This window comes from Lissotriton vulgaris, chromosome 3_1 (assembly GCF_964263255.1).
Source record: "Lissotriton vulgaris chromosome 3_1, aLisVul1.2, whole genome shotgun sequence".
In the NCBI taxonomy this organism is placed as follows: Eukaryota; Metazoa; Chordata; class Amphibia; order Caudata; family Salamandridae; genus Lissotriton; species Lissotriton vulgaris.
The window spans coordinates 842,783,665-842,805,845 of NC_141689.1; the positions used below are offsets into that span (position 1 = coordinate 842,783,665).

General features: G+C 41.7%; 1 protein-coding gene across 1 annotated transcript in view; it reads left to right on the plus strand.

The window, feature by feature from the left end:
• CNTNAP4 (contactin associated protein family member 4) overlaps window positions 1–22,181 on the plus strand; it is a 1,879,337-nt gene that overhangs the window by 273,072 nt on the left and 1,584,084 nt on the right. The gene's annotated exons all lie outside the window — the stretch shown is intronic.

Genomic DNA, 22,181 nt, shown 5'->3' on the forward strand with positions numbered 1-22,181 from the left:
CACTTGACATTCATATGTTCTGAGTAAGTATAAGACCGACTTTTCATTTGTATTAATTTAATGGTTCTTAGTGATTGACAAATTGCAAAGAAGGTCACGACATTTGGTCCTCAGCATCAGCCACCTTGTTCTCTTTGGGTCACAGTTTCTTCCGATTACAGAAGGTCAAGGCCGCTGGTATCCTGAGATGGACAGGCAGTCACCCAACCTATAGAGAGAATCACTGTGCTGATGCCACAGCAGATCACCCATTCACAAGGAATCGTCCAGCAAAGAGTCAGTAGTTTTGTACTGATATCTCAATCCTGGCAGGGAAATATACAATATCGAGTTGTCATCCATTTTTATTTGAAACACCGCACTCTCTGACGGTTGATCATTCAATGAATAGTCACCATATATCTATTGGCATCGGTCCTCCACCCAGTAAAAACATGCTCACAAAAACCTACAGCTGCAGGGAGACAAAACGGAATATCAGCCACAACCAACTGCTCACTCACTTTCTTTATAAACGTTTGTCTGTTTTTCCAGTTTTGGGACCGAAAAAGGTAAAGGATACACTAATAGTAATTTATTTAAAGTTAAAGAAAAGCATGCTCCAATTGTGAAACAGATTCTTAGGGCAATACAGGACTTGAGTAAATCCAGGCAAATGAGAATCGCAGAAATCTATATTGTTCAGGAAAAGAGAGGTGATGCGCATCTTAGCAGCTGAGAGCGTTAGAAACCTCCAGGTTCTTCTAAAGTTTAAAAAGAGGTGGTAGTTTGATTTGAATGTTTTTTTTAGAATTTAACAGCCTGATTCATCATACTCCCGTTTTGCGAGGCCCTAATAGCGATTCATAGCGAATCGCTATTAAGGACTTGCAAAACGGGATTCATGTAGAAATTGCATGAAGAAATGCGATTCCTACATATTCCTTATTTGCGATTAGCAAATTGCTAATCGCAAATAAGGAATAACTCGCCATTCATTCCTATGGGCCAAAAGGCCAATAGGAATGAATGGGGAGTATTCCTTATTTGCGATTAGCAATTTGCTAATCGCAAATAAGATAGCGATTTGAAGGGTGCCAGGGGTGTCCAAAGGACACCCTGGAGCACCCCTCAAATGAAACTTTACACAGGTGTTGCACACACACATGTCCAAAGAACATGTGTGTGTGTAACATGCAACACAGAAAAATGCATTTAAATGCATTTTTCTGAGTTTTCGCAATTTACCACGAGGTCTGACCTCGCGGTAAATTGCGGCAAGAAATTGCGAATTCGCAAAATGAAATTGGATGTTGAATTGCATTTAAGGAATCTCAAATAGAGATTCCTTAAATGTAATTCATCGCAAAATTGCGAGATCGCAATTAGCGATTTTTACATTTGGGATGCTGAATCCCAAATGCAAAAATCGCTCTCGCAAAGGGCCAGATTCTCAGAATCTGGTCCTTTGCGAGCGCTATTTTCTTTGATGAATCGGGCGGTAAGTCTTTGTAACCTTCAGCAGCTCAAATTGCACCGATTACAGGTATGGAAAGGAAAAATGCCATGGTGGGGTGCCATTGCATAGACTTAAGCACACCTGAATTATTTTATTTTTATTTTATTTAAGAAGTTTTATATAGCGCTAGCCTGACCGGAAGTTATCGAAGCGCTTCACAACAAATAGAGAGCAGATCAGAAAGAAAATATAAAACATTCAGCGAGACGTTCAGGATACGAGTCAAAGTGGAGAGGGTGACAAACCGCATCGTAGAGGAGAGCAGAGGCGAGCGAGCGGAACCTCTCTGTTCGATAGGGAGCGATCGAGGAAAAGGATTTTGAGCTGGCTTTTGAATTTCGGGAAGTAAGGAATAATTCTGATGTGGGGGGTGATAGAGTTCCATATTTTTGGAGCATTTCCGTCAAAGGACCTGACCTCATTGTTTTGTTTTCTTGCTTTTAGTGGGATAAGAAGTAGGGTGTTAAAGCTTCTGAGATTCCTGTTCTGACCCGCTTTTATGAGTATGATGACAGATATTCGGGTTTGCCTGTGTGAAGGGCTTTATGGGTGAGGCAGGCTGTTCTAAAGTTCGCCCGCATTTCTATTGGTAGCCACTTGAGTTCTTTTAGTGCCGGAGAAATGTAATCGAATTTCTTTATTCCAGTGACCATTCTGGCGGCCGCATTGAGGGTTGTTTTCAGAGGAGCAAGGTTAGTTTTGGCTATTCCCGAGAGGATTGCATTTCCATAGTCCAGTCGTGACAGCACCAATGCTTGGGTGGCTTGTTTGAGGTCTTTGGATTGAATGAAAGGTTTAATTTTATTTAGAAGTTTCAAGCTAAGGTAGGCACTCTTGCCGAGATCTTGATGTGTTTGATCAAATCAAGTTTAGAGTCTAGCGTGATGCCTAATGATTTGATGGAGTCAGCCAAGGAGAGGTTCCCATTGAGAGCATCCATATCTTTTAGCTATTTGATCATTTGTGGGTTCTCTTCTTTGTTCGAGATAAGAAGTAGTTCAATTTTGTCTGGGTAAAGCTTTAAATGGTTGCTTGGCAGCCAACGTTGGACATCATTTAGTGTTTCATTTAGTCTATGGATGTCTTTAGAAGAAGAGATTTCCAGGTAGAGTTGTGTATCGTCAGCGTAGAGGTGAAAGGGCATGTTGGCTTTTCTGAGTAGGGTGGTGAGGGGTTCCATGCAGATATTAAAGAGTTGGGGGGAGAGCACTGAGCCTTGGGGTACTCCCCTTGTGACTGGGTGGAGGTCGGATTCATAGCTTCTGATTTTGATTCTTTGTGAGCGGTTGTGCAAGAATGAGGAGAACCAGTTGAGGACCTTGTTGTCGAGACCGGCCCTTTCTTCCAGAGCTTTGAGGAGAAGAATGTGATCGACCGTGTCAAATGCCGCCGATAGGTCTAGAAGAATGAGGCATCAATGGTCTGAGTCCAGTAATTTGTGTAGGTCATCAATTATTTTGAGGATTGGAGTTTCTGTGCTGCACCCTTTCCTGAATCCCGATTAATGTGAGTCGAGAAGGCTGGTATTGTCCAAGTGGCGAGTTAGTTGGTGGAGAACACATTTTTATAGGATTTTGGAGAGAAGAGGAAGGTTAGAGACGGGTCTGAAGTTTAAGTCATTTTTGTCAAGGCCAGGTTTTTTTAGTAGTGGGGTGACTTGTCTCACTTTCAAACAGTCTGGGACTACTCCAGTTTTTAGGGAGCTGTTGATAATCATGCACCACAGTGTGGCAAGGGAGAGTTTCAGTTTTTTGCTGAGTTGAGCAGGAAGGGGGTCAAGGGTGTGAGATGAAGGTTTCGAGGTGGCGATAAGTTTGAGTATCTCTTCTTCTAGAATGAGCTGAAAGAGTGACCAGGGTTTAGTAGAGGGAGGCGGGGGCGCTATCAAGCACCCCACTGTGTCTGCTGTGGGGGGGGAGGGTTGTTGGCCAGAGAGTGCTCAATCTTGGAGGTCTTATCATCAAAGAAGTTGGCGAAGTTGTCGCATCGTTCTTTGGAGGCCAGCTCCAGGGAAGTATCTGGTTTGGAGGTTTGCTGTCTAATGATACTGAAGAGTTCCTTAGGTCTATTGTTAGCGCTCTCCAGAGCAGAGCAGAAGAACATAGATTTTTTGTTCTTGATGTGATTATTGTATTTCTTTTGGATAGTTCTGAGTTTGTTACCATGGTAGGAAGTGGGCAAGTTCCTCCAGTGTCTTTCTGCGGCCCTTAGTTGTCTCCTTTCTTCACTGGTGTCAAAGTCGAACCAGCAGTGATGGGGTGACTCGCTTTTTTTTATTTTCAGGGGTGCTATTTGGTAAAGACGGATCCCAAACTCTCATTATAGAGCGAGGTGAGGTCGTTTGTGGAGAGGTCTTTGTCATTGGGTAGGAGCAACTTGAGTCTCTCCTTTATGATGTCCAGGGGGATCTGGTTTAGATTTCTTGACCATTTGGGGGGATCTTGAGCAGGGGGCAGGGATAGAACTCTTTGGTTGATGCGGAATAAAATCATGTGATGATCCGACCACTCTACTGGGAAGATGTTGTCGATCATGATTACGTCTTGATGGGCAATGATGGCATCCAGGGTCGCTCCTTTGTTTTGGGTTTCTTCAGAGCAGTATTGGGAAAGGTTATTATCACAAAGGAGATTATTGAGAGATTGAATTAGTGTGTTGGTTTCATTCCAGCATAAATTGAGATCACCCAGGATTAAGCAGTTAGAGTCTTTGAGAGCGCAGTGGGCAATCAGGTCAGATAGGTGTTCACCAAAAGTGGGGGAATTGCCAGGTGGGTGGTAGAGAAGGTGAACAACTAAAGGGCGGTTATCCTTCGTCTTGATGGTGAGAGATAGACATTCAAAAGAGCTGTATTTGCATGAATTCGTTACAGCGATGTCAATGTCATCTTTGTGGATGATGGCTACACCCCCGCGTTGAACTTTTCTGTCTTTGTTGATGATGGTGAAACCTGGGGGTACCAGCATGTCTAGACAGGGTGGGGAGGTCTCCTTTAGCAATGTCTCCATGATGAACGCAAAGTCAAGATTCTGAGAGAGGATGGTTTCAGCTAATTCCATTGTATGTTTGGGGGCGGATGTGCAGGTAATGAGCATGCAGTTAGTCGCTGGATTATTTTTGTTCAGCTACTGTCCTAATGGGGCCCTCGGTATGGAGGTGAGGAAGGGCAGGGGTCTTAAAGTTTTCACGAGAGGGAGGTCTCTTCCGAAGCCCGTGATCACTTAGATATTGGAGTTGGTGGGCATTGGGAAAGATGAGTCATAAGTGTGGCTAGGTCTAAAGCTTCTTTGACGGACATTGCTGCTTTCGTTCTGGATGGTCTTTGTTTTTGTGTCTCCACATCCATATTAGTGTGTCTCAGAGCTCCAGACTTTGGTGCTTTGATTCCTGTGAGAGATTGAGGCGGGATCATAGTCTCGGTTTTAGTAGTCTGTTCCTGCGTGCGGGAGCTGTCACGAGTTGTCGTTTTAGTGGGGTAGACTCAGCGGGATAGGACGGTATTGTTTGAGAATGTTGGGGCTTTCTCGCCTTGTCTAGGTTGGAAAGGATTTCATCTAGGCCTCTGAATATAATTTCTAGTTGGTTTTCTAGTAGATTCAGCAGGTGGGCCATGTCTTTCTTGGCTGGAGGCATGCAGTTTTGGGTTGGGACAACTCATAGGGTGGGGGGCAGGGTCGGCTTGTGAGGTCTAATGCTGGAAGGGAGACCCAGGCTGTCTCTGTTCGCGACCCTTGGTAGGGGGATTAGTCGTGGGCTTTTCCCCAATGCTCTAGAGGAGTGATGGGGGGTCGGTAGACCGAGCCCGAGGGATGATGTTGTGCTGTTGAGGAGGATGCGATTGAGGGGGCGATGAAGGTTGCTCTTCTCTGGGTGAAAGAAGGGGGTCAGTAGACCGAACCCGAGGATGCTGGGGTAATGTAGTGGAGGATCAGGTTGCGGGGGCTGTGGGGACTGATCTTCCTTGTCGCGATTCATGGGGACAGAGGAGTGGTAGGAGATTCTGTTTTTTTGGGGGGGGTCTCAATGTGGGAGTGGAGGTAGAAAATTGCTTATCCTAAAGGGGCCAGTTGATCAGGGAGGGCGGCTGGGTTGATGCGGGACGAAGAGTGTGTAGATCAGAGGTGCAAAGAGTAGGGAAGAGGTAGTCAAAGGCCTCCAAGTTCTCTGTATTGGCCTGTATCAGAACTGTGCAGTTATGTAAGTCCAGGGGCTTCAGGGATTTCAAAGAGGTGTTTAGATTGTTGGAATACGACTCTTTTGCTCTGACTGTGTTTGCGACCTCCAGATACCTGTTCTCGATGTGGTGTACTAGAGGAGCTAAAATTAAAACCCAACTCGCCTTAATTGATTTTATACCTCCATGAATTTACTTGAGAACTGTAACTTAACCCATCTATGGCCTGTTTTATATCCAACCATCAGTTTTAACCTTTTTATGCTTTTATATATCGTTTTAGCTTTTCTGTCTAATCATCCACTTTTCTATGTTGCCTACTGTTGGCCAAACTGTAATTTTTTTATTTATGTATTCTCTGCTTTTATGGTTTTTAACCGACAATAAAGCTTTTTGACTGACAAAAAAAAAAAAGAACTGTGCCATTTGCGTAAATGGTCACTGATGTATTAGCTTTTCAGGTTGCCTGGTAGGGAAGAGAAGTCTAAGTACAAATCACTCCCCCATAGTTTACATCTGTGGATGTTAACCCCTTGTGTGCTGATGACAGCCCCCGTCCGTCATGCAGCACGGTGATCGTGTGCTGATGACGGCTGGGGCCGTCATGAACCCGCCCACTCTTTAAAAACGCTGCACAGGCTCAGAATCGAGGCCGCACGCAAGGGATTAAGGATGCATCTACCGCTGGCCAAGGTCTCAGACGGTCTGGATTGACCCTTGGGGGCTAGGGCTCAATCTCACACAATGCACCTGTGCTCTCCCTAGTATCTCGGCTGTATTATTTCAGCCCCAAGCCTCTTCAAACCTGCTCAAGGAGTAGCTTGGCTAACCTATCAAAGTCTGGCCAACCCGAAGAGGCTGCTGCAGAGCTGTTTAAGGTAACATAGGATAGTAAGTTCTAAATCTACTTTCCTGTAATGGTTATTATAAATCCGACCTTGACAAGTTGTTGGATTTATTGTAACTATTATTTTGATACTTTTAATTATGTTGCTAGCTAACTCTAATCAAACGTTAGACTTTAATAAAGTTTAATAAAGCCTTTCTATGTTAACCTATGGGGCTACCAGTACTACAGTGTGGGAAACAACTTTGATTGTTTTTCTGTACCAGGGCATATACATATCTTTTATATTGTCCCTGCTTTATATCACAATACACTCTTCTTGGGGCACCTAAGGCAGTCAATAGGGGTGATTCATATGTAATAATGAAGGAGTTGTTGTACTCTGGAACTGCTTTTAATTCTTAAGTCGAATTTGGACATAGTTTTTTTAAAGCAGCCTGCAAGGCATGTCTGGCTTTAGAAAGACATCAGGCATCACATGCATTCTCAAGTGCACAAAGTCCACTGGGGTCTCTAAACCTGTATGCACTACCATAAACTAGGGGCTTAGAGGTTGGCTACCTTGGCCAATTAGAAATATACCAATTACAATATACCTTTTAAGGAAAGATCACTGACCCTGGGCCAGCTTAGCAAAACCCAGGGCACTTTCAGAGTCAGTCAAAACATGGGATAAATCAGGACAAAAAGAATGGCTTTCCTACAGGCACACTGTTGTCTGTGCTCATTTTGTGATCTATTTGTCTTCTTGATGCAGAAATGTCTGTGAGGCTTGTTAAGCGGCTCATTTAAGTTATTTCACTTCAGTTTTCATGGTCCTTGGTTGTCCAGGTCTCTCATCTGCTATTCCTCTGCGAACTGTGTTGTTGAGCTTAGGTATTGCGTGTCACATCATATATTGTGATATTTTATCTTTGTCTTTGCCCTTGCTCTTTCCTTCTCTCTTGGCCTCTTGTGTTTTCATGACTGACGTGAGAAACATCTAATTTCTCTTGTTCGCTCTTCTTGCATTGTTGTGCACTTCTTTTTCTTTGGCCAGCTCTCATGCATTGGTCCTCCTGAGAATTTCCTTTACAGAATATGGCTTTTGGAGAAGGTAATCAGGCATCTCCCTTCATGACCCACCAGATGAAGGAGCAGCTGCAGCCGCTGTTAGTCCCTTTGCGCACCGGTTGCTACAAAGCGTCATCCAGTGACTAGCCATCTGTTCCATTGGGGACCCAAACTCTACATGCTAGCCTTTATCACTTATGTTGGCACTTCAATTTAGGAGTTAACCTTTTGTGCTCCCTCTGCCATCAGTATTATTGTGTGGTAAGATAATTATACACAATTGTTTACTATGGTGTTTGCTGTTTGTATGTGTGTGTATTAAGTTATGCCTTATTTGTCTGCCCTCCTTAGGCGGAGAGCATCCGTGCTAGTTGTCTTTTGTGTTTCATTGATGTGTCTTCTCCCGACACTCCTTACTTTGTTGTTTATCACACTAGTATTGCTTTTTCTATGTTGCAGATTTTGGATGGTATTTTGATCTATGTTTCTTACCGTGGACACTCTGTCTTATTTGTTGCTCTTACAGTTTTGCTTTATTTTATTTGTTTACCTTTGCCTCAGTTGTCTTCATGGGCCAATTTTTTGTGACCTTATTCTATTTTGTGAGCGATCACTCAAAATCCCACTTACATCACCGAGGTAACATTTAAGGTCAGGGCCTCACAACAATGAGTTAGTAGGGCGCTCAGTATGAAGAACTGAGTCAGAGGAAGGATGGTGTGTTATCTTTGTTTACTGCCTAGCTGTTAAAATAAGGGCTAGCTATGAGGAGTTCTCCCCACACATCCCCTTCATTCCCCTTCCTTCTTTATCTTCCTAGGAAGTTACTGTTGTCCAGTTCCTGTCGGGTCAGCCAGACCACTGACCTGCTAGTGCCGTCATGTCCTTTCCTAGACAACATTACTCCTCTGACCTCCGGGCTGTATAGAAAAGGAAAAACAAATCTGTTGTCTGCCGATTGAGCTGCTCAAGGGCCACTCAGACACTAAATGGTCATAGTTAGTCAGGCACCTTGCCGTAAAACAAGAATAAGCAAGGTGCCACCCACGAGATCCAGATTAGGTAGTCGCTGCCAGGTGTAAATTTTGAATGATCATGACCACGCCTTGCTGACAAAACACCACGTCCTACGCACAAGAGTGGGGTTCAGCTTGAATAGTCAGCAATAATGTTAAATCGTGTGTTGGTGACTGATAATGTGTGAATAAAATTAAACAAAACAGAGATACATTGGTTTGCTGCAACTCATTGTAGAGCACGCCTCGTGGGATGGTGCTAGGGAACTAAAAGATGCGTGACTAATGCATTTTAGTGCAGTGATGCGGACACCAGCACTAAAATGTGTTAGTCTAACCCCTGATGCTTGGGACTTGACAGGGCTGTAGATAAGTCTCCAATTTGGAACAGATAGTCAAATCTACAGTGAAGCTATGTTGCCTGAAAGGTTCAACAGTCAGGCCAGGCTCAGTACATTGCCACTTCAGGTTCCAGGGTATTTTTGGAATGGGAGCAACTGGGACAACAAGAAGATAAAGTCTCTATCACTTGTTAACAGAGAAAAACGCATATCTGACTTGTGTTTAAGGCTTCAGCCCATTCCGCCAAAAATCTGTCTTTTAAAAACTCACACCTTTTATAGGTTTTGCTTCTTGTCTTTAGCTATGGTTTTATCTTTCTTCAATCATCTTTTTTCTATGAGCAATAAAATGATACAGATGAACATATACATTTGTCTGAATATTGCAACCTTGTGGTTTTTGTTAGCTGTATAATTTTAAGTTTAGAATTTCAAAACACATAATTTTAGTGTAAACAAACAAGTTCAATTTTATTTCTCCATTGCTTCTTAAAAACAAAAACATTTCTAATCTAGAACAATACTTAGGGGCTGATTGCGATCTCATTAGGAAACTCTTCAGACCGAGTCAGTTTCAGAATCATTTCCTAACGAATCAGGTTCTGCAAGTACGAGTGACCAATTACGATGTGTCCCAACATGATTTGGTCGGATTCCCATTAACTTCAATGGGAGCCTGTGTTCCGAACGAGAACACAGGTTCCCATTGAAAAAAGGGGATGTTGGGGAAAATCATGCACCCTGTGACAGGCACCCCATGGTGCTTGCTACACAGTGAAAATAGGGGTCCCATGTGTGCCCCTATGGGCCCCAACCGAAGACCTCAGGATGAAGGAGGTGCCTGCTACGGGCCCTCAAAGTCAGATTCTGACAGCCGTTTCGTATCGGGTAAACCGAATCGGTTAATGTAATCGCTCATTTGGAAACCGTGTCCCTAGAGCTGTACGAAATGGCTCTAAATGACTCGGTCTGGTTGAATGCCATTCAACCAAACAGTTTCCTTGCATCATAATAGGTCATCCAGAAAGGTGCCCGATTCGGTCGGAAACATAAGTTCTGAATTGGATTCGCCAAATCCCGTATGGAGCCTTTCCGGACTGTGTCATAATCAACCCCTTAGTGTAAAGATGATTAAATTAAATAATCTAAATTCTCTAGACTGACAGTTGTGTTGCCTGGGACATACGTTACCCAAGAAAAGTGGTGCATGCAGCGATTTACAGGTTCAATTCTTTGCATGACACGTTGAATTTTCCATCTGAGAAGGGTGTAGGTAGGCATAACAATTCAGCATGTTTAATAGTTTAAATGTTTTGATTGATAGTTTCCTAAAGATATGCATTTCTTGCACCAATATTTTTTTAGGCTCACGTCAGTGTGATACTGAATACCCACAACAAACTTACAGAGGAAATATTTGCACCCTAAGCAGTTCCTGTCCACATCAGTTGCATGTTTTAAGTACCTTAAAAAGAAAGTATATTAGTAGAACAGGAGCAGCTCCCAGTGAAGTTTTAATAACGCCTGCCTAATTTGCGTCATTTACATTATTTCTTGTTTGGCTTTTCAAGTGAAATTTCACTAAATTAGGTTATGACGCCACAAGACGTAATTGGGGGTTGCTGGGGTAAAAAAAAATCCTATTGTGGGAACACGGGAACAATGTATGCATTACTGTTTTTTTCAATGTTAGCACATTGTGTCTCCTTCCATTCATTTTGGATGCAAGGAAGCACTTCAGGTTCACGCATAAAAAAGAGCAAAAAAAATACCAGATTTGCATTTCACGCAATTTTGCTTACATTTTCCACAATTTCGACCTATTAATCGAAAAGCAATTACATGAATTTCGCACATCCATACTTAGCATTCATGATTCGATGCAGCAACAAAGCATTTTTTTGCAATTAAAGAAATGCAAAGTGAGCAAAACATGTTAGACAAAGCTGATTGCAGCATCTTCACCGAAATGGATACGGAGACAAACACATAACTTTTTATGTCTGTTGTCAAATGAGTTGCTTTCATTACTAGGTACAGCAGCAATAACTCATCAACATGCCTTTACCGATGAAAATGTTCAACATGTGTATATTTGCATAATTATATATCACGAACAAAACAAAGCAGCACTTAGGAATTCTATTAAATGAAAATGTACCTAATTACTGTAACTGAGCACCAAAACAATTAACACTATTGAAACATTTAAAAACTAACAACATTAACTAACTAAATTTGTAATTACGGAATCGTTTGATGCTCTCAATTACATGTCCACAACTGCAATCTTCTAAAATGATCTCATTCCTCTCTAAGCGCCCATTTCAGTGTAGTAAGAAAGTACATGAAGATAATATAGACCCTTGTCTAGCAGGTTCTTAAGAGACAGCATGCTGCCACTTTATCGCATCCCATGGAAACTAAAGAGTTGCCTTCCTTGAGCATGGACATGAAGCCATTAATGGAAAATAAAGCTCCCCATTCTTTGGTACAGCGTTGTCAAATACGTTTTCAATAATTAGTGCAGTAGTAAATGCATTCTTTCTGACCTTGTTCAATGCAAAGGCAATAAAGCTGTCACTAGGCTTCCTGCAGGCATGGCTTTTTATATTCATTGCCTGATTACACAGGTACCATAATGCAGAGGTGGAAAGTATATTTACCTTCATTTTATTTTAATTTTATATGGGGTATCTACTGACTTTATGTCTGTGGCACAGGAGAGTTTAGGGTGTTGCAGCAAGAGATGTCTCCCACAGTGGGGGGAGATATAGTGAATGCCAGGGCATTTATTTACCTCAAGGACAGTGGCGGCCACTGCAGGTAAGAGAGGTGAGGCAGGTTGGGGCGGGCAGGGGGTAAGTCGCCAATACGGCAAGCACGAGGTAAGTGGTTTCATACATTTTTGTATTTGATTTTCCCTATTCTGTCATCTGTCACGGTAGAAACACCCGGCACTAAAAATCAGCATGAATGGCACAACCTAATGCACTCTGCCGCTTGCAGAACTCCGTGGCTCGGTGGAGTTTTTTGGTCATTTTGCAGAATTAGGCCTAGCAGAACTCCACGAATTATACCCAGGTCTAATCTTCAGCATGTATTGACGTCAGCACATTATCCACATTGGTGGCGGCCATCTTTAATTCTTGGAAATCACAATATGTAAACACAGATGTAGAATGTTACAGAGCTCGTCTCGTTTCTTTTTGATGCTTGTTTCGGCACGTAATTCGTCATTCAAATTTCAAGTTTTCTTCATCTTTTCATCTGATCTTACAGGATCTGTTACGCTGATATTATATATATATACATTCCAAATGAAACTGCTCCCAGTAGGAAACACCACACATAATGTTAAGATTACCCTTTTTATTTGGAAGGCAGCAGCAGGCAGGGAGAAGTCCTCACAACTGTAAAGCTTGCCATTAGCGCCATACGCGTTTCGGATCTGGTTCGTTGTTCACATGCCGTACTGATTTCGCTGTATATGTTTTAGAGTGCTCCTGCGGGCTGAAATATGTAGGCAGCACCAAATTGCAGGTTTTCAATCGAATACTGCAACATCTGAGAGCAATTGTAAATTCGGATGTCACATACCCAGTTGCCCGCCATTTTGAACTAGTGCATGCCAAAAATTTGAATAATCTCGAATACTTTGTTATCGATTCTGTACCCAAGAATACACGGGGAGGGGATTGGGAAAAACTTTTAAGTCAGCTAGAAAGTAAATACATTGTACTTCCAGACACTAGATTCCCTAACGGATTAAATAGGGGGGAAGACTTGCAGGTCTTTCTCTAGGAATTTGCCTTTCATAAATATCACCGTCAGTAACATCCAATAGAGAGGCATGTGTTAAGAGCATTGGGTTCTGCATTCGTTAAACATCTGAGCGAAGGTCAAGATTTGTATGCTTTGAGTTGTGTCCCTTACCTATAAAACCAGTACTCTGTTATGTTAGTTTCAGGAAAACGGTTTCTCTCAATTCTGTAAATTTAAAGCCTTCTTTCATTCATTTTTTTGATAATAATTGGTATCGTTTCTTTGAACTGGATTTTTAGGTAACCTTAGTTATGAATTTAGAGTACTAAAGGATTACAAAGTCACTATGGCTATAGTAAGATTCCCCGCAACAGCACTTATGCTTTGTGTTTACATCTGTGTATATACATGAAATATTAGCACACGTTTTGTTATTTGGATCAATTTATATTGATTGACTGCATTTATTGATTTATTACAAATTTGTAAATATTGCATTAATTTATGCACTTTTCATTGTTTTGAGCACTTTTGCACTTTTTTGAGACATCGAACATATGTGGCTTTTGTTGTTTATAGACATAGATTGAAAGAACGGTTAGCATAGACTGTATGTCAAGTTATATTTCTGTATACATTGATAAAAAAGACTTAGTGTCCAGAAATGAATAGATTACTAATATAAGGATAATCTTGAGCACTTGCACTTTATTCAAATGATTGCATTGGTATACTGTACAGAAATATTGTCATTGGCAACAAAGGTATTTTGTTAAGATCGTCATTCAATGATTTTTAAGAGATTGAAAATAGCATTTTTATCTCGGAAGTATTTTTTCTGTCTAACCGCTGTAAATATTGTGGCCTTTGTATATATGTTTCTTCTATGTCGATTACCCACATGTCCGATGTTACTCATAATGAACACAGTATTTAAACACTCCCATTGGTAATTTGAGGCCATGTGAACAAGGCTGTGGTGATACAGCCGAAACGCAACATGCAGGTGGTGAGGAGAGAATAAAGACACTTTATTTCACTGCTTTTGGTGTTCGAGAGATATGTACCTGGGGGAGGAGCACGGCATTGAGAGCCGAACTCACAGGACTTTGCTTGTATATATATATATATATATATATATATATATATATATATATATATATATATATATATATATATATATATATATATATATATATATATATATATATATATACATATATATACACAAAAGTCCTTCCCAAATTAAAAAGGCGGAGACCAGCACGGGGACAGGTAGGAAGCCTTTATTTAAACAATATTCCACCAAGGCGAATGTATTTCGGCGTCTTGAGCCTTCGTCACAGCGCCGTGGAAATAATGGGAAGAAGGAAGTGAGTCTGCACCTTTACATGTCCTGCAGCAGCTTGATTGGCTGCCGTTGCTCCTCCCCCTTGAAGGGCTCCACCACAGGTAGTTTGTACTGATGGTACTTGAACTACAGGGCCCAGAGTGCAAAGCTTTACCTCGAGGTCCCGTGGCGTGGATGATACCAGGATATGCCATTGAACAGGGTGGTGCGCTCTCACTGTCCAGTGTTTCTCATCTTGGCAAAGAAAGAGCCTCCTTACGTCCCCACCGCACAACCACATTGCCCAGATGTCTCTTTCACGGGGTAATGCCCGCATGCAGCTAGCCCAATGCAAGGAACAATGTCCATGACACCGCGTCCATTTCATCCGGATACTGTGGTGGGCCCGACCATGTCAAACCATGACCAAGTCCAAAAGCCGAAGCATTGCCAGCAGCTCGTCGGGCCTCTTGTTGTGCGGGGGTCTCCCAACACGCCGCTGGCAGGCGTGTCATTTTGATGCACAAAAGTACTTCCCAAAATGAAAAGGCGGAGACCAGCACGGGGACAGGTAGGAAGCATTTATTTAAACACTATTCCACCAAGGCGAATGCATTTCGGTGTCTTGAGCCTTCGTCAACGCGGTGGAAATAATGGGAAGAAGGAAGTGAGTCTGCACCTTTAGATGTCCTGCCGCAGCTTGATTGGCTGCCATTGCTCCTCCCTCTTGAAGGGCTCCACCACAGGTAGTTTGTACTGACAGTACTTGAACTACAGGGCCCAGAGTGCAAAGCTTTACCTCAAGGTCCCGTGGCGTGGATGATACCAGGATATGCCATTGAAAAGGGTGTTGTGCTCTCACTGTCCAGTGTTTCCCATATTGGCAAAGAAAGAGCCTCCTTACGTCCCCACCGCACAACCGCATTGCCCAGATGTCTCTTTCACGGGGGCATGCCCACATGCAGCTAGCCCAATGCAAGGAACAATGTCCATGACACCGCGTCCATTTCATCCGGATACTGTGGTGGGCCCGACCGTGTCAAACCATGACCAAGTCCAAAAGCCGAAGCATTGCCAGCAGCTCATCGGGCCTCTTGCTGTGCGGGGGTCTCCCAACACGCCGCTGGCAGGCATGTAATTTTGATGCACAAAAGTCCTTCCCAAATTGAAAAGGCGGAGACCAGCACGGGGACAGGGAGGAATCCTTTATTTAAACAATATTCCACCAAGGCGAATGCATTTCGGCGTCTTGAGCCTTCGTCAGCGCCGTGGAAATAATGGGAAGAAGGAAGTGAGTCTGCACCTTTAGATGTCCTGCCGCAGCTTGATTGGCTGCCGTTGCTCCTCCCCCTTGAAGGGCTCCACCACAGGTAGTTTGTACTGACGGTACTTGAACTACAGGGCCCAGAGTGCAAAGCTTTACCTCGAGGTCCCGTGACATGGATGATACCAGGATATGCCATTGAACAGGGTGGTGCGCTCTCACTGTCCAGTGTTTCCCATCTTGGCAAAGAAAGAGCCTCCTTACGTCCCCACCGCACAACCGCATTGCCCAGATGTCTCTTTCACGGGGCATGCCGCGCATGCAGCTAGCCCAATGCAAGGAACAATGTCCATGACACCGCGTCCATTTCATCCGGATACTGTGGTGGGCCCGACCGTGTCAAAACATGACCAAGTCCAAAAGCTGAAGCATTGCCAGCAGCTCGTCGGGCCTCTTGCTGTGCGGGGTCTCCCAACACGCCGCCGGCAGGTGTGTAATTTTGATGCACAAAAGTCCTTCCCAAATTGAAAAAGGCGGAGACCAGCACGGGGACAGGTAGGAAGCCTTTATTTAAACAATATTCCACCAAGGCAAATGCATTTCGGCGTCTTGAGCCTTCGTCAACGCCGTGGAAATAATGGGAAGAAGGAAGTGAGTCTGCACCTGTAGATGTCCTGCCGCAGCTTGATTGGCTGCCTTTGCTCCTCCCCCAATCACACCATGGCATAAATGGCTAAGAGTCTTTGAAAATTATTTAGAAGCCATTTATGCCTAAAAATATTCAGCGTCAAGGAAAAGAGCATTATTGTTCAATCATCTTAGTACTGCAGGTCAACAACTTTTTGCGAATTTACCCATTGTTCCTGCACCTAGCGGTGATGAAACTTGGAACGTTTTTAAAGAAGCTTTGGCAGGCATGGTAAAACAGAATCGGGATGAACCGTCTGTTATGGTATAAAGACATGTAGTTTTTCAAACGTAAACAATTACAAAAAGAGTCCATTGAGGATTACTTAGCAATATTAAGAGTTCTAGCTGCTAAATGTGAATTTGGCTCTTATTTGATACATCTTTAGGTGACCAGTTAGTGTTTAATTGTTTTAACACGAAAATTCAGGAACATATACTCACCCGTAAAAATCCCTCGTTAGAAGTAGTAATGCAGATTGCAAGGAGTATTGAATGTTCTGTTACTTCTTCAAAAATCTTGACAGAGGATAGTTCCAATGCAAATTCTTTTAGTACTAATCCCTCTAACCCTAGTGTGATGCGTCTTGATCCAAATACTAGTAATGAATTTCAAGTTATTGCAGTTGGTAACAAGTATAAATTCAAGAAAAAGTTTGAGAAAAAACCCAATGCATCTTGTTATAGATGTGGTTCGAGATTTCATATGGGAAATTATCCTAATAGTCCGGCACAAGGTAAAAAGTGTAATACTTGCAAAAAGATTGGTCATTTTTACAGATTTACAAATCTGTGAAGGACAAAAGAAGAGTAAATCCACTTAACGTTGATGAAGATTCCGTTTGTGACGAATTAAACATGATTTCTATGCTGTTGGAAATTAATACATTGAATGAATCTGGTAAGAAATGTAAAGGGCCAATTTGTGAGGTTTCTATAGGTCTTATTGAGTGTAATATAATAGCAGACTTAGCTTCACCCATTCCTATTTTAGCAGAAAAACTTTTTAAAGGTTTTGGTCTAATACCAAACTATTTCCCACTGATGTCAATGCCAAAGCGTTCGGTGAATATGACATAATTATGAGGGGTTATTTTTCTGACATTATACATTTTAAGGGAAGAGAAATATTTACTAAGATATATGTTGCACTTGATGGACGGGATATACTAGGATGGCAAAATCAGGCTAGTCTAGGTATAATACTGAAACCTGGTCATTCCAAACCTGTAGTTCTGGGAGAATTACCTGTATCATCTGTCAATATGGTTGAATCACACAATCCCAAGCTAGAAGAGTTACTCAATATTTATGCTACATTATTTAGTGATAATGTAGGATCTGTTAAAGGATTTGAACACACAATTAAACTCAAGAGTAATACGTGTCCTGTTCTTTAAAAAGTTAAACCTGTACCTCTATCAGTTGGAGAAGATTTAAAGAAGTTATTGGGTAATATGTGTTGTCAAGGCATAATCATTCATGTTGAATCTGCAGAATGAGTTTCTGCTGCTGTGGTCGCACACAAAAGTTCTGGCGAGATCCGTCTATGTGCGGACTGAAGGGTGCTCAACCGTAATATTGTTGTAGATTGTCACCCACTTTCAAGAATTCATGATATGTTCGCCAAATTAGGTGGAAGTTGATTTTTCACCACTATACATCTACGCTGAGCATATCACCAGATTTCTTTAGCAGTTGAATTGCAGCCCTTGACGACTTTTGTTACTCCGTTTGGAGTTTACATGTATAAAAAAATGCCTTTTGGGTAGGCGTCAGCCGCTAGCATTTTTCAAAGACTAATGGATCAAATGTTTGTCAATAAATTAGGAATCCAAGCATTTCAGGATGATGTACTTATTCATTCTGAAACTATTGATCAACATTTTGTTCTGCTTGAGAAAATATTAAACAAACTACAGAAGCATGGCATGACAATAAATGTTAAAAAGTGTAAGTTTGTCACACAAGAAGTTGATTATTTAGGTCATAATATTTCTAATGCTGGGATCAGACATACATCCTCTTTACTTGGGGCAATAAGAAATGCTCCAACTCCTCATGATAAAGATTCATTAAGGGTGTTTCTTGGTCTAAGTGATTACTATGCCAGATTTGTTCTAGGTTATGCGTTGTTGGTACAACCGCTCAGAAATTTATTGAAAAAGAATGTTAAGTTTCTCTGGTCTGAAGATTCTCAGTATGCTTTCATTTCAATTAAAGATTTAGTCATAAATGCTCCTGCTATTAAACCTTACACATATGGAGTGGAAAGCATTATCACAGTTAATGCCAGTGCAAAAGGACTTGGTGCAGTTTTGAGCCAAATAGTTAAGGGACGAGAATCAACTATAGCTTTAGCTTCAAGAACTCTCACTGAAGCGGAGCAAAGCTATAGCACAATTGAGAGAGAGCCCTTAGCATGCTCTTGGTCAGTTGAAAAATTTAAAATTTATATCTGGGGAACTAAATTTAAAATGTATACTGATCATAAACCCCTTATTTACATGTCAGGAGATAGTTCTTCTAATAAAGCTTCATCTAGGTTAATAAGACTGTTCACATTGACATCAAATATTTACCGGGTGGAAAAATGTATGAGCAGATTGTCTGCCATGTCTTCCTTTGCAATGCAGTGATGACATGGTTAACCCCTTCCATGCTCATGACGAGCTCAGCTCGTCATGAGGCACAGTTGAGCTGTGCTGATGACGAGCTGAGCTCGTCATGAATAAAGGGAAATACCAGTTTCCAGCACAGGATAAAAATAACCACAGCAGCGATGTGAGAGGATGAGGAATGTGTATTTTCAGTTGAGGATATTGTACAAGATAAAAAATGTCCGAAGAAGATTGGTTTAGATATAGTGAGAAGGGTGAATGTTTGGAGAATGTGAGGGAGTTTTTAGTTAAAGGTTGGCCTTCTGATAAGAATTTGTCTCTTGATGAAAGAATCTTTTCTCAAGTAGCATCAGAATTGTCTATATCTAATGATATTTTACTTCGACAAGACAAGTTTGTTCCTCCCAGAGATCTTAGGAGAATCATCATTTCTTTGGCTCATGAGGGACATTTGGGTATTACGGCTACAGTTCACAAAAGTAAGCAAACTTTCTGGTGGCCAGGAATTAATGGGCAGGTTAGACTGTTACTTTCATAAATATGTAATTGTATTGTAATTGCATTTATATAACACTTACTACCCCTGACGAGGTGTTGAAGCATTTTTTCGGCGAGTAGCACTTTACATCCAAAATCCTTAAAGGATTAGCTGTGCTACAATAAGAGGACAAAAGCTGACCTCTAATAAGAAATCATATGAAAGAAAAAATACATAGGAAGTACAGTGCACATCCCAAAGGCCCCCAATGTTGATGCGGCTGCACAACAACAACTTGATTTCAATTGACAATGAGCTGTAAACACAAAAAAAGCAATGTATAGCCACCAACATAAGAACTAAGTAGTATCCCAAAGCCATAGAGAAAATTAAACCAACAATTCCCCTTACAGCACCTACCAGGACAAAAATGGAAATACATTTTTCTTTCTCTCTTCCACTACATGCGTGATGTTTGTCTCTTTATTTATTTCTCCATCTCTCCTACTCCCTTTCTCCCTCACTCTATCTCATGTGCGCAACATACACAAACACACACACACACTCTCTCTCTCTATGTCTCGTTCTCTCTCTCTCACACACACGCACACACACACACATAGAGAAATGTCCTCCAGAAGTTATGTACAACAGACGCAAATTCAAAGACAGAAGCAAATTCAAAGACAGCTTCAAATCTAGGCCTAGCCATATCCAAGCAGCAAAGGCCTTGAAAAGTTTGAAAAAGATTAAAAAGCATGTGGTAAACTCATAGAGATATTGAAATATATTTTAATAATGAGGGCGAAATAAAGACCAACAGTTTCTGAACAAGCTCTGACATCACACAAAGATCCTGGGACCTTTAACCTGTGGCCACATACCCACACTCACACAGAAACACACAGCGCAGCCCTCCAGCACAAGCATAGCCAGTGTACTTTGTAACAAACCTCACATACATATATGTACATACCACTACAGTCATTTATATGGCTATAACTCCAATACATGCTGATAATGAAGGCCACATATTTGTCTTTACATAAACCTACAAGGCATCACACCTGCAATCCACTACCATACAACCGAATGTTAAACAAATCAACAACAACACTCTATAACAGCAAATCCTCTCAAGATAAAAGCTCTCAGAAATGGCCTTTGTGACACAATACTAACTGAAAACTTTCATCAGCCCCATGCCTAAAACCTAAAAGTAATACAATAAAGGAGTTTCCATAGAGAACATACCTTGAGTTAGGCACGTATGAGTCCCTATCTCATCTGTCTCATCTGTCACTCGTCCAAATCTTAGTTTTCACCTGTCCAATGAAATGCAGCATTGGCTTGGGAAACACAAACTGCCTGATCAAACGGCATCCTCCTTGCAGATCAGTGCTCCTTCTATTTTGGATAAGGCCAGTATTTTTCGGGACCAACACTCACTTTTCCACTTCAGATAATTACCATTCACTAGAGAGGAAAAAACACACAGATCAGAAAGACAGAGGAAAAGAAAGATGGCAAAAACGTCACAAAGGGAGAAAGCATGAACCTACAAGAGCGAGATAAAGGGACATGGAGTGCCTGGTAGAAGATTAAAGAGGTATGAGGTAGATTTAAAACTACCAACCTTGTTATTTGATGTGACAATATTTAACTGCACCAGCCACGGGCTCCTGATCGGATCTCTTCACACCAACACTTTTCTTTTACAATTGAAGCACTGGATCAGGCTATTACACCAAGCACACCTCACATCTGCAACATGAGATAAGCAGCTCTTGCAAGACACCTGCTCCCTTACCCATGAAAGTCCATCACAGATGGGGAAATGCTTTCCAATAGTTCCAAACACATCTCTGGGTATAATAATGTCCCAGGACAGAACCCTAATCCTCCCCTGTCAAGAATACAAGACCCATATTGACTTTACACATATTGGCCTCTAGAATGAGACAGGTGGGAACTACCAGAATGTCTAGATTCCCCAAGAATCTCATGTGAACCTACTCTCCCATTCTAGTGTGTAGCACTATACAAAACTGAGAAGAGAAAATACAAATCTCTGGATGAATCCACATTGGGGAACATATGCAAGTGGTTCTCCTTCAACGCACAACACAGCTGAATTGTAGCATAACTAAAGATCAAGTAGCACCGGGTAAGATTGCCACTTAAGAAAGGGTTCTGTGACAGCCAGTGAATGCCACCACTGACCTAGAGCAATATGATGAATGGGGAGTATTATCTGGTTTGGTAACTCTTTCTGAAACAAATAAGGGGAATCATGAGAGCTACATTTGACTATCAAAGTAGGAAAACACATAGGTACTCAGTATTCCTTATTGTCTTTCAAACCAGATATAGGTGTGCTGTAAATCAACAAAGTTAGGTGGGAGGTGTCTTTTATAATATGCTGAGATTATCAAAGCTGTTTTGATACAAAGCACAGCAGTAGAATGACAAAGAAGTTTAGTATTGACCTCACATGCAATTGGAGTTGGTGACATATAACGTGCACATTGGGTACCTGCACATTGTGAGAGTCTGGAATGTACATTCATGTCTGGGACGCACATTCATGTCCATAGAGAGGTATTCCATTTATATATGGATTATATGTAGTAAAGTGAGTCTGATCACGACATGCCTTTGCTTTCACCGGGTATGATGTCAAGTGAGTACATCAGTGCACATGCAACAGTGGCATAAGGTGGAATTGTCTTTTCTGAGTAAACATATTGACTCAGACAAAGGAATATGGGATAGCACTCTTCATAGAGTTCAGTATTCATCTTGTTCTTCTGATATTTTGATATCATGTATTACATAGTTCAAGAAAGCTCTGAATATAGCAGCTGGTATTAAATCATTTGTGAGAAAACATGGTGGTGGCACTATGGGCCCTACCATAACGGTAGTTCAAATGAAACTAGTGCCTGTTGTGCTGTATGGTGCAATAGATAGGCCCCAACCTGCAATAAGAGGAAAGAGCAGAAACAATATTCATGATGTGTATTAGGGAAATATTTTACTTAAGGAAGTCCACACCACAAATTAGAATAAGATTAGAGTTTGGCCTCTCATCGTTTTAAGCTTTT